At 46.8% G+C, this 13,476-nt stretch overlaps 1 protein-coding gene across 1 annotated transcript in view; it reads right to left on the bottom strand.

The window, feature by feature from the left end:
* The window catches only part of SMYD3 (SET and MYND domain containing 3), a 649,557-nt gene that overhangs the window by 535,045 nt on the left and 101,036 nt on the right, over positions 1–13,476 (bottom strand). The gene's annotated exons all lie outside the window — the stretch shown is intronic.

Below are 13,476 nucleotides of genomic sequence, written 5' to 3'. Positions count from 1 at the left end.
TTAAGTATACCATTATGTCTTTCTACCAATCCTGCTGATTGAGGATGGTAGGCACAGTGATGTTTCAACTCTATATTTAATACTTCTCCTAGCTTGGAGATGACTTCGTTCACAAAATGGGCTCCATTGTCACTATAGATCCTCTCTGGTACTCCAAACCTAGGTATTATTTCCCTTAGTATTGCTTTAGCCACTGTGGCTGCATCTGACTGACCCGTGGGAAATACTTCTATCCACTTAGTTAAAGCATCTATGATAACTAGGCAGTATTTCTTACCTTCACATTTGTTTAATTCAATATAATCCATACAAATGTGCTGGAAGGGATACTGAGGTGTCGGAAAATGCCCCCTTTTTGGTCTTATATTCCCTTGTGCATTGTGTTTTGCACAGACAAGACAGGACAAACAAAATTTTTTTGAGTAATTTGTGAAGCCATACGCTGTGAATACTTTAGATATCAGTGCAACCATCCCTCCTGTTGAGACATGGCAGAGACCATGGCTCAATACTGCTGCATATCTAAATAGTGACTTAGGTAGGATGGGTTTATCGTCTGTGGAAATATATAATCCATCCTTCTGTATGGCTCCTTTGTTTATCCAGTATTGTATCTCATTTTGTGGGGCATGTGTTTGCATATCTTTGAGTATTTGCATGTCTAGGGTTACAGTTTCTGGCATATACATTTGTTGTGTCTGTGAAGCTTCCTTTGCAGCCTCATCTGCTCTTCTGTTCCCTATAGAAATGGGATCTTGGTTGGACGTATGTGCTTGACATTTACAAATTGCTAGTTGTGCGGGTAGTTGTATAGCATCAAGTAATTGTAAAATCAAATCTTTATGGTTTATGTCTTTCCCTGTGGAGGTGACCATCCCCCTGTTTTTCCATTGTTGTGCAAACACATGTACTGTAGAAAAGGCATATTGGCTATCAGTGTAAATAGTGACCTTCTTACCCTGTGCCCACTGACAGGCCTTAGTCAGAGCTACTAGTTCTGCTGCTTGTGCAGAGTAGTGCTTTGGCAAGGACCCAACTATTACAGTCTGTTCCAGTGTAACCACGGCATATCCGGTGGCGTTAGTGCCATCAGGGTTTTTCCTAGATGACCCATCTACAAAGAGAGTGTATTCCGCATCCATAAGAGGTATATCTTGTAGATCTGGTCTGGGTAAAACATTTTGCGCTATTTTCCCCAGACAGTTATGTGGAGTACCGTCTGAAGAAATAGGCAGTAAGGTAGATGGATTGAGTGTTGTGCATCTCTCAATTGTCAGATGTGGCTGTGAGAGCAGTAGTGTCATGCAGGAGAGATGTCTGGAAGGACTAAGATATGAGATCTTGTTTTGTAGGAGAATAACTGCAACAGCGTGTGGTACTTTCAGTGTAAGTGGGTGGAACAGCACTATAGTGGCAGAAGATTTGATTGCTTCAGCTGCTGCTACTACCGCTTGTACACAGGGGGGGAGCGCACGGGCCACTGGATCTAATCTGCAAGAGTAATATGCTAACGGTCTCTGTTTTCCACCGTGTTCCTGAGTTAACACAGAGGTCATATATCCTTCTCTTGAGTCAACAGTTTGCACAAAGGGCTTGCTGTAATTTGGGAGGCCCAAGACAGATGTGCCCACCAGAGTCTGTTTTAATGTAACAAAGGCTTCTTCAGAGGATCCATCCCACTGGATTTTATCAGCTGCAGCCAGAGGTTCATCATAGATGAGTCTACTAAGAGGCGCTGTCAGAGATGCATAATTTGGGATCCAGGCTCTGCAGAAGTTTGTCATTCCCAAAAAAGACATCATTTGTTTTTTTGTTTGTGGTTTTGGGACCTCCAGGATTGCTTTTTTCCTGATGTCATCTAAATGCCTACCTTCATGGGACAGATTATACCCCAAATATTTAACTGTTTGTTGACAATATTGGAGTTTCTTCCTATTTACTTTGTGGCCTTGCTCATAGAGAAACCTCAAGAGTGCAATTGTGTCCTCCCTACAATTCTCCTCACTGTCTGCTGCCAGCAGTATGTCATCAACATACAGTAGTAGTTGACTACCTTTAGGAGGTTGGAACTGGGCTAAGTTTGCTGACATAGCCTGGGAGAAAATTGTAGGAGACTCACAATACCCCTGTGGCACCCTGGTGAAGGTATATCTACTTCCCCTATAAGTGAAAGCAAACCAAAATTGGTGATCAGGGTGTACAGGTATGCTAAAAAAAGCATTACTTATATCCACGACAGTAAAATGAGTAGATTCTGGTCTGAGGTCATTAAGTAAGGTATGTGGATCTGGTACTGTGGGGGCTCTTGGAATTACGGCCTTATTTACTTGTTGTAAATCCTGCACCATCCGCCATCCCATGGATGGAGGAGCCTTTTTAACCGGAAACAGAGGTGTGTTACAGGGACTGTCTGGACATGGCACAATGACTCCTGCCTGTAACAGATCTTTGATTATAGGCTCTATGCCAAGTTCAGCTTCTGGTTTAAGGGGGTACTGTCTCTGATGTGGACGGAAGGTAGATCTAGGAGTAATAGTGACTGGTTCTACTCCCTTTATCAATCCCACATCAGCTGGCCCTTTTGACCACAGACTATCAGGCAACTGTTCAAGGTCCGTCTCCTGTACTGTAAGATTTATGTGTCAGGGTAATAATGATCCTTCTGGAATCAAGGCTTCAGGATGTGCTACCAAGGTAGTTTGGACTATTTTTGCAAATGATTTTAACCTAGGATTTTCCCAGATGCCATCTGGCCTCCGGATCCAATCCTTACTTTGTTTACAAGCACGTACAAATTGGCCTAGTTCTTTCCATTCTGCATTTGGTGGTTTTGAGAGGGATATATGGGGGCTTAGTCCTTTGTATAGTGACTGCATGTGTTCACTAAGGATACATGAGGCTGCGGAAAATCCCTCTGTATCCCAAAATATCTGTTCCACTGTGATGGATGTGGGACTCTCTCTAAACAATTCCTTTTCATACGAGATATCCGGCCCTTGATAGAACCGGTACCACATAGTACAATGAAGATTTAGTTCTGGCTGAAACTCCACCCTGGCGGAAAAAGTTTTTTCACCAGGATGGCATTGCAGTGCTGTATTTACTTGTTTCTCTGCCTCCTTCATTATGTTGTTTACTTCCCACCTACATTGCTCCACTGCTATCTTCAGTGTGTAGTATGTCTGCAGTTCTCCAGGGGCTGTTCTAACTTCAAATTTATTTCCCTTGGGGATAATAGAAATACCTAATTTCATCATCATGTCACGTCCCAATAAATTTACTGGACATATTCGAGACACTATAATCTGACATTTTACAGACTTATTTGTCTCTGGGTCCGTTATGATAACGGGTTCAGAGAGGGATTCCCTGTGGGTCCGGCCATTAACCCCTCTTACCATGATATGACTGTTACTGCATTTTACATCAGGTACATCATTGGGATGTATTAATGTCCTAGTGGCTCCTGAGTCCACCAGGAAAGTAATCATCCGCCCATTCACCTGGAGATCTATCTCAGGCAGAGTAGAAATTGCCAAGAGATCCTCCAAGTGTTGTACATCCACCTCTTCTAGTCATTTTTCCCAAGGTGTCCGAGAGTATTCGTTCTCTGGACATCCTCGGGCAATATGACCAGATTTCCCACAATTCCAACACACTATTGAGTCCCTGAACGGCACCCGACCTCTGCTTCTCCCTCTACCTCTACTTCCACGTCCTCTCGCTGTCCAATGACCTCTCTGACTTTCCTGTACCATCGCATCATATTCTTCCCCCTGTATAAAAACCCTCACTCTCTCACCCTTCTTTCCCTTCTCTTTGTAAAATTTTTCCGCATGTTTTGCATACTCCAAAACATCCTGCAATGATCCTGTTCTAAGGGTAACCATATGCTTTGTTATATAACCTCCTATTTCTTTCTTAAGTCCATTTACAAACGCATTCTTTAACTGTTGATTATATGCAGCATTCGGATCATCTCTCTCTTCCTGATTTCCCTCTGGTGCCTCTAGTCCACTATAGATGTTAAATACTTCCTTCAATCTATGATAATACTGATCTACATCCTCATCATCTCTCTGAGTACATCTATTTATTTCCACCCAATTTGTCCTTCTAGCCCACCTATTCCTACATCTTTGAATTAAATTGTTTGTTCTCTCTATTAAATCCTGATTATCATGTGGAAGAGGTCTACCATCTCCTCCCCTCCCATTCCAATTGCCTTCTACAGAACTCCAATCTGGCCCTAGAATTCTTCTAGCTGCTCTCTCTATTTCTTCCCCATTCAATTTATAACTTCTCATTAACCCTCTAAATTGTTCATCAAACTGTCGAGGGTCTATTTTTGGATGCTTAATATGCTCTGTGGCTTTTACAACATCCTTCTCTGTCCATGGTCTGTATACTTCCATGGTAGCAGGATGTTGACCCCCCTGGCCATCATCTAGCCCACCCCGGGGGTTCGGGACATCAATCATAGGAAAGACATCCTTACTCTGTTGCGCTACTCGTTGAATCATTTGTCTCTCACTCCTGCGGGGGCCCTGGGTCACAGGAGTCTTGAAATTACTATCATCTAACAAGGAATCTATATGATGACTTGGCAACAAAGGAGCATTAGGTGTGGAATTTTGCCCGTATGGGGGTGGTTGGACACCATCCAAACCCCCATATGCAGCTACAGGGATAGGTGGCACAGTTTGTACAGGACAGACTAAATGATCATCTTCTTTATCCACTAGAGGCATCATTTCAGTCTTTGCTGCATTGGGTCTATTTTTTATCTGAGTATGGCGGGTTTGGGCTTCTTTTAACCAGGCTTCAGCAGCGGATAATCCGTATTTCTGCTGATCTTTAGTTGATTTTGTCCGTATTTTATCACATAATTCTTTACAACTATTAACTTTCAATTTATTTCTAAATCCATATTTCTTTTCCCACTTGTCACAATATTTGACATAGTCAGGATCTAACTTGTGCATGTACTTCTTATCCCCTTCAAGGACCTCCTGTTGTTGACAACAACAACAGAGACATGCACAGGAAAATGCCTTACAATTTGTATTTCCCATTGTTAGTAATTATGTTCTTGGCGCCGATTTACAAGACAAACAACATAAAACAAGCCTCTGGCCACTAAAATATATAGTGAAAACGCAAAGGTCCCTTACCAGAATCGCTGCTTCGCTTTATACACGAAGACCCCCTTTCAGTATCACCGAGTAGGGCCTGTGAACATCGAACACAATAAGGGACTTGTCCGAAAACAACCTGCACAGCGAGGTTGGTCCTTAATGTGTCCTAGAGGTCAATGCCCACGTATCGGATCCACTCATCTCAATCACTCACACATTCAATATAAGACAGCAATACAAATATTACAATATGTTAGTAGGCGGCCGCCCTCTTTGTATATTCTTAGTTATTCTATAACACAATATCAAGGAAAAAAGAAGTAGTAAGAAAATAATGAGTAAAGTTCCCTCAACACAAAGCTTATCACAATGTTGTACTCTTGGCGACACCCATGTGTCGTTAGACGTCATTTAACCCCTTGTTTAACGTGCACGGAGCAATTCTTTCCTGTAGCCTTCTCACAATGGCTATGGTCTCACATAGACTACTGCTATTGCCCCCTTGGCAACCAATTCGTCTATACTTCCTTCTCAGTTACTATACACATTTTAAAATCGTCTAAGCAATGAAGAATACAGAGAAGACAGAAAGATGAAGAAAAAAGGTATACAACCGGTATACTTACTACACGTTATCTGGAAGGCATCTAAATTCTCAGGCTAATTCGGAAAAACGTCACTGTTTCGGACAGGATGCCCGACTGGCCTCTAATGACGTCTAATCAAGACGGAGGTCTTTTAGTGATCGGAGAGTACTTCAGACCCACCTGTTCAGTCAGTGTCCTGTCCCTCTGCAGTGAGTGATTCCGGCTCGAAGGACCAAAAATGTAGAGAGAATTTGTTTTCAAGAAGAAGACTATCAGATTCCGTGTAGTAATCTGAGCTCAGGAGAAATTCAAATCAAACCACTTATGTGGTATCAAATAATTTCTGCTTTATTCTGAGGTGGACAAAGCATATATAGTATAAATGACATCACAGTAAAGATTATACCTCCAAAAATGGATAGAATATATGATAGGTTAAGATAAAAAATGCTTAACATAGGTTACACCTTCTAGGGTGTATCTATTACATACAATGAGACCACTATGAATTCAGGAGAAAGGAATGCATATAATACTTTCCAGACCTATCCCCTGTGGTGTGTAGCTTCCTGTCTATAGATATGCATACATGGGGGGTCTAGTAGACTATCATCTTTCCTGAGAAGACATGGAGGCCTAAAGAAGGGATATATTTAACTCTTTCACTACTCATACCAGTATCATGCTCTACAATGCAATATAGAATAATTAACTGATACATTGATCTACAATTTTCTTAACACTTCTCCCCTCTGTCATCTCCCTGCTTGGCTTTGAATTTCCCCGCCATCAGCACTGTGTAAGTAAGCGCTGTGATTTGATTGAGCGTCAGCCAATCACAGCCGGCGCTCGATAAAGCAATCACAGCCATACAGTGATGTCATCCACTGAATGGCTGTGAAAGATCGAGTTCTGGCTGTGATTGGCTGGCGCTCGATCCAATCACAGCGTTTACCTACACAGTGCTGACGGCGGGGGAATTCAAAGCTGAGCAGGGAGATGACAGTGGGAAGAATTCTCAAGCAGCTTGCCACACCGGCACCTGACATTCAGGGGGCCCGTACAGTGTCCCGCGATAAGATCGCGGGATGCTGTGCGGTTGCTAGGCAGCCTGGGGCCTTTCAGAAGGCCCCAGGCTGCCTGATAGGCGCTCTGCATAGGCAGCCCTGGGGCCTTTCAGAAGGCCCCAGGCTGCCTAGCAACCGCACAGTGTCCCGCAATCTGACCGGACAGGCTTCTATCAGGCTTGATAGAAGCCTGCCTGGTCCCTGCACAGTATGATGTAATGCCATAGCATTACATCATACTGTGCAGAACAGATTGTTCACATCTTGTGAAGTTCGTAAATCGAACGTTCGCAAGTCGGGGACTATCTGTACATCACCAAGGGCTGTCCCACTCCGGCCTGTCTACTCCCTGGTCCCTGGCAGTTGTCTACAGCATCTCTTCTGGCCGGGGATTAGAAAATCGCCGCCTCTAGGAAGCGCTACCTGTGATTGGCTGAGGGATTCGACTCAGCCAATCAGAGCCAGCGCACGATGAATCAATCACAGCCAATAAATGGCCCACATTGGCTGAGCATCACAGCACTCAGCTAATCAGAGGCAGCGCTTCCTGGAGGCTGGGATTTTTCAATCCCCGGCCAGAAGAGACGCTGAAGACTATTGTCGGGGACCGGGGAGAAGATGCAGTGCAGCCAGACAGCGCTTTTTAGGTTATATATTCTATTTTTATTTTTATTTTTTTTCTGCAGCTAGGGCTTATTTTGGGGGTAGGACTTATATTTCAAGCCCCCCTGAAAATCCTCGCATGTGGTGCCATATAGTCACACGACTTTGTAGCACCACTTGTGACTTTGAAGCACCACAAAATTGGGTATTGCCATGAGAAAACACAGCATAATTCACACGGACCACTGATGCAATATCGCTGTGATTTTCCTGTGGTGATATAGTGTCGCCTGTGTGAAGGTGACCTTATGCAACCACATTATTTTTACTTTTGTTACTTTCATTTTCCCACCCTAAGTGATTTCAGATTGCTTTTCAATGGAATTGTACAGATAATGGGTCACATTGAAGATGGAAATAAATCTGAAATTATTCATCTATGTCGAATTTCTTTAATATGACAAAAACATGGCATTTTTTTTTAAGAAATCAAGGATTATACAAAACTTTGAAATGTTAAGGAAGGAAATTCTGTTATTTTACATGAAGAAAAAAGATGAGACTCGCAGTTCTTAAAAGTATAGAAACTGATTACAATGCCAGAGAGTCCCTCCTGACAATTGAATTTAAGTTTTGTTGAAAGAAACAACCATTCAAAAACAGTTTAAGAACATTTTTGAACAACTAACATTAACCTGTTAACAATAGATAGTCGCCTAGGTGGACATGAGAGGACACGTAGAATGGAAATACATGTCGGCTAATAGGGTCAGTGGTAAATGGAAGCCAAAAAGGACAGTGAAAGGAATAAGTAAAGGGGAGGGAGGGGAGAAAGAATAGTCAATCCAGGGTTTCCAAATTGATAATAGTTTTGCTGTCGACCCAGTTTCCCAGCTTGTGATTTTCTCAAAATAATATATCTGTGATACTTTGTCTTACCATTGAGTAATATCTCGACACATTAAGGGGATAAGGAATTTAGCTGCTGCCAAAATGGGAAATGTTGGAAGATTCGTCTTTGCGGGTGGGAGGCTATTAGTTTCCATAAAAGCACTTCTTCGGGGGATAAACTAAGTATAGCTGAGCTTATTTTATAAACCTGCTCAGTTACTTGTCTCCAATAAGGCTTAATTTCTGGGCAATCCCATCAGATGTGGAGCTTGGTACCTCCATGAAGACCACATCTCCAGTAATTGTCCGAAAACATTACATTTTGTTTAAATCAGTTAACTGGGGTTTTGTATCATTATTAGAGATGAGCGAACTTACTCGTCCGAGCTTGATACTCGTTCGAGTATTAGCGTGTTCGAGATACTCGTTACTCGTGACGAGTACCACGCCATGTTCGAGTTACTTTCACTTTCATCTCTGAGACGTTAGCGCGCTTTTCTGGCCAATAGAAAGACAGGGAAGACATTACAACTTCCCCCTGCGACGTTCAAGCCCTATACCACCCCCCTGCAGTGAGTGGCTGGCGAGATCAGGTGTCACCCGAGTATAAAAATCGGCCCCTCCCGCGGCTCGCCACAGATGCGTTCTGACATAGTTCAGGAAAAGTGCTGTTTTGTTGGAGTTGCTATAGGGAGAGTGTTAGGAGTATTTTAGGCTTCAAGAACCCCAACGGTCCTTCTTAGGGCCACATCTAACCATGTGCAGTACTGTGGAGGCTGCTTTTTGCAGTGTTGCACTTTTTTTTTTTTTTGTATATCGGCCGTGCAGAGCATTGCGCCCTACAGTAATTATTCATACTCCAGGGCCAGAAATGGTGGTTAGGCAGGGACAGAAGACATATATTGTGAGGCAGGGACAGAAGACATATATTGTGAGGCAGGGACAGAAGACATATTTATTGAATATAGGCAGTGGGCCTTTGCAAAAACATTTGGGGAAAAAAATCTATTTGGGCTGCCTGTGACTGTCCTCAGTGTTCTAGGTCTGTGCTGGGTGTAGTTGTCCTCCTAATTCATACGCAGCCAGCTAAGTGTTACAGCAGGCTTGCGCAAAATTATTTCCTGGCTCTGTGTTGGCTGTTAAATCACCGCTGTATTCCAGTCCACAGTGCAACAGTCTGCAGTTATTTGACATACTCCAGGGCCAGTAGTGGTGACGCAGAGAGAGAAGACATATACAGTGTATATAGGCAGTGGGCCTTTCCAAAAACATTTGGGGAAAAAAATCTATTTGGGCTGCCTGTGACTGTCCTCAGTGTACTGGGTCTGAGCTGGGTGTAGTTGTCCTCCTAATTCATACGCAGCCAGCTAAGTGTTACAGCAGGCTTGCGCAAAATTATTTCCTGGCGTTCTGTAAGCGAAGTCAGCCTCCAACCACAGGCCAATAAGCGGCACATTTAATTACAGCGTTCTGTTTCTGCATTACTGGTAATACAGCATGCTGATGGGTAGGGGTAGGCCTAGAGGACGTGGACGCGGAGGCCCAAGTCAGGGTGTGGGCACAGGCCGAGCTCCTGATCCAGGTGTATCGCAGCCAACTGCTGCGGGATTAGGAGAGGCACGTTTCTGGCATCCCCACATTCATCTCACAATTAATGGGTCCACGCGGTAGACCTTTATTAGAAAATGAGCAGTGTGAGCAGGTCCTGTCGTGGATGGCAGAAAGTGCATCCAGCAATCTATCGTCCACCCAGAGTTCTGCGCCGTCCACTGCTGCAACTCTGAATCCTCTGGCTGCTGCTCCTCCTTCCTCCCAGCCTCCTCACTCCATTACAATGACACATTCTGAGGAGCGGGCAGACTCCCAGGAACTGTTCTCGGGCCCCTGCTCAGATTGGGCAGCAATGGTTCCTCTCCCACCAGAGGAGTTTATCGTGACTAATGCCCAACCTTTGGAAAGTTCCCGGGGTTCGGGGGATGAGGCTGGGGACTTCCGGCAACTGTCTCAAGACCTTTCAGTGGGTGAGGAGGCCGATGACGATGAGACACAGTGAGGTAGTAGTAAGGGCAGTAAGTCCGAGGGAGGAGCGCACAGAGGATTCGGAGGAAGAGCAGCAGGACGATGAGGTGACTGACCCCACCTGGTTTGCTACGCCTACTGAGGACAGGTTTTCAGAGGGGGAGGCAAGGGCAGCAGCAGGGCAGGTTGCAAGAGGCAGTGCGGTGTCCAGGGGTAGAGGCAGGGCCAGACCGAATAATCCACCAACTGTTTCCCAAAGCGCCCCCTCGCGCCATGCCACCCTGCAGAGGCCGAGGTGCTCAAAGGTCTGGCAGTTTTTCACTGAGAGTGCAGACGACCGACGTACAGTAGTGTGCAACCTTTGTCGCGCCAAGATCAGCCGGGGAGCCACCACCACCAGCCTCACCACCACCAGCATGCGCAGACATATGATGGCCAAGCACCCCACAAGGTGGAACGAAGGCCGTTCACCGCCTCCGGTTTGCACCGCTGCCTCTCCCCCTGTGCCCCAACCTGCCACTGAGATCCAACCCCCCTCTCAGGACACAGGCACTACCGTCTCCTGGCCTGCACCCACACCCTCACCTCCGCTGTCCTCGGCCCCGCCCACCAATGTCTGTCAGCGCACCGTCCAGCCATCGCTAGCGCAAGTGTTGGAGCGCAAGCGCAAGTACGCCACCATGCACCCACACGCTCAAGCGTTAAACGTGCACATAGCCAAATTTATCAGCCTGGAGATGCTGCCGTATAGGGTTGTGGAAACGGAGTCTTTCAAAAGTATGATGGCGGTGGCGGCCCCGCACTACTCAGTTCCCAGTCGCCACTACTTTTCCCGATGTGCTGTCCCAGCCCTGCACGACCACGTCTCCCGAAACATTGTACGCACCCTCACCAACGCGGTTACTGGCAAGGTCCACTTAACAACGGACACGTGGACAAGCACAGGTGGGCAGGGCCACTATATCTCCCTGACGGCACATTGGGTGAATTTAGTGGAGGCTGGGACAGAGTCAGAGCCTGGGACCGCTCACGTCCTACCCATCCCCAGAATTGCGGGCCCCAGCTCGGTGGTGGTATCTGCGGCGGTGTATGCTTCCTCCACTAAACCACCCTCCTCCTCCTCCTACGCAACCTCTGTCTCGCAATCAAGATGTGTCAGCAGCAGCAAGTAGCCAGCAGTCGGTGTCGCACGGCATGGCAGCACAGCGGTGGGCAAGCGTCAGCAGGCCGTCCTGAAACTACTCAGCTTAGGAGAGAAGAGGCACATGGCCCACGAACTGCTGCAGGGTTTGACAGAGCAGACCGACCGCTGGCTTGCGCCGCTGAGCCTCCAACCGGGCATGGTCGTGTGTGACAACGGCCGTAACCTGGTGGCGGCTCTGCAGCTCGGCAGCCTCACGCACGTGCCATGCCTGGCCCACGTCTTTAATTTGGTGGTTCAGCGATTTCTGAAAAGCTACCCACGCTTGTCAGACCTGCTCGGAAAGGTTCGCCGGCTCTGCGCACATTTCCGCAAGTCCCACACGGATGCTGCCACCCTGCGCACCCTGCAACATCGGTTTCATCTGCCAGTGCACCGACTGCTGTGCGACGTGCCCACATGGTGGAACTCTACGCTCCACATGTTGGCCAGGCTCTATGAGCAGCGTAGAGCTATAGTGGAATACCAACTCCAACATGGGCGGCGCAGTGGGAGTCAGCCTCCTCAATTCTTTACAGAAGAGTGGGCCTGGTTGGCAGACATCTGCCAGGTCCTTCGAAACTTTGAGGGGTCTACCCAGATGGTGAGCGGCGATGCTGCAATCATTAGCGTCACCATTCCTCTGCTATGCCTCTTGAGAAGTTCCCTGCAAAGCATAAAGGCAGACGCTTTGCGCTCGGAAACAGAGGCGGGGGAAGACAGTATGTCGCTGGATAGTCAGAGCACCCTCCTGTCTATATCTCAGCGCGTTGAGGAGGAGGAGCATGAGGAGGATGAGGAGGAGGGGGAAGAGACAGCTTGGCCCACTGCTGAGGGTACACATGCTGCTTGCCTGTCATCCTTTCAGCGTGTATGGCCTGAGGAGGAGGAGGATCCTGAAAGTGATCTTCCTAGTGAGGACAGCCATGTGTTGCGTACAGGTACCCTGGCACACATGGCTGACTTCATGTTAGGATGCCTTTCTCGTGACCCTCGCGTTACACGCATTCTGGCCACTACGGATTACTGGGTGTACACACTGCTCGACCCACGGTATAAGGAGAACCTTTCCACTCTCATACCCGAAGAGGAAAGGGGTTCGAGAGTCATGCTATACCACAGGACCCTGGCGGACAAACTGATGGTAAAATTCCCATCCGACAGCACTAGTGGCCGAAGGCGCAGTTCCGAGGGCCAGGTAGCAGGGGAGGCGCAGAGATCAGGCAGCATGTACAGCACAGGCAGGGGAACACTCTCCAAGGCCTTTGACAGCTTTCTGGCTCCCCAGCAAGACTGTGTCACCGCTCCCCAGTCAAGGCTGAGTCGGCGGGAGCACTGTAAAAGGATGGTGAGGGAGTACGTAGCCGATCACACGACCGTCCTCCGTGACGCCTCTGCCCCCTACAACTACTGGGTGTTGAAGCTGGACACGTGGCCTGAACTCGCGCTGTATGCCCTGGAGGTGCTTGCTTGTCCTGCGGCTAGCGTCTTGTCAGAGAGGGTGTTTAGTGCGGCTGAGGGAATCATCACAGATAAGCGTACCCGCCTGTCAACCGACAGTGCCGACAGGCTTACACTCATCAAGATGAACAAAGCCTGGATTTCCCCAGACTTCTCTTCTCCACCAGTGGCCAGCAGCGATTCCTAAACAATACGTAGGCTGCACCCGCGGATGGAAGCATCGTTCTCTATCACCATCAAAAACGTGGACCTTTTAGCTTCATCAATCTGTGTATAATATTCATCCTCCTCCTCCTGCTCCTCCTCCTGAAACCTGACGTAATCACGCTGAACGGACAATTTTTCTTAGGCCCACAAGGCTCAGTCATATAATTTTTGTAAACAATTTTTATACGTTTCAATGCTCATTAAAGCGTTGAAACTTTCACCTGAACCAATTTTTATTTTAACTGGGCTGCCTCCAGGCCTAGTTACAAATTAAGCCACATTAACCAAAGCGATTAATGGGTTTCACCTGCCCTCTTGGTTGG

This window comes from Eleutherodactylus coqui, chromosome 3 (genome assembly GCF_035609145.1).
Source record: "Eleutherodactylus coqui strain aEleCoq1 chromosome 3, aEleCoq1.hap1, whole genome shotgun sequence".
Lineage (NCBI taxonomy): Eukaryota > Metazoa > Chordata > Amphibia > Anura > Eleutherodactylidae > Eleutherodactylus > Eleutherodactylus coqui.
This window is presented reverse-complemented; position numbering and strand designations above follow the sequence as displayed.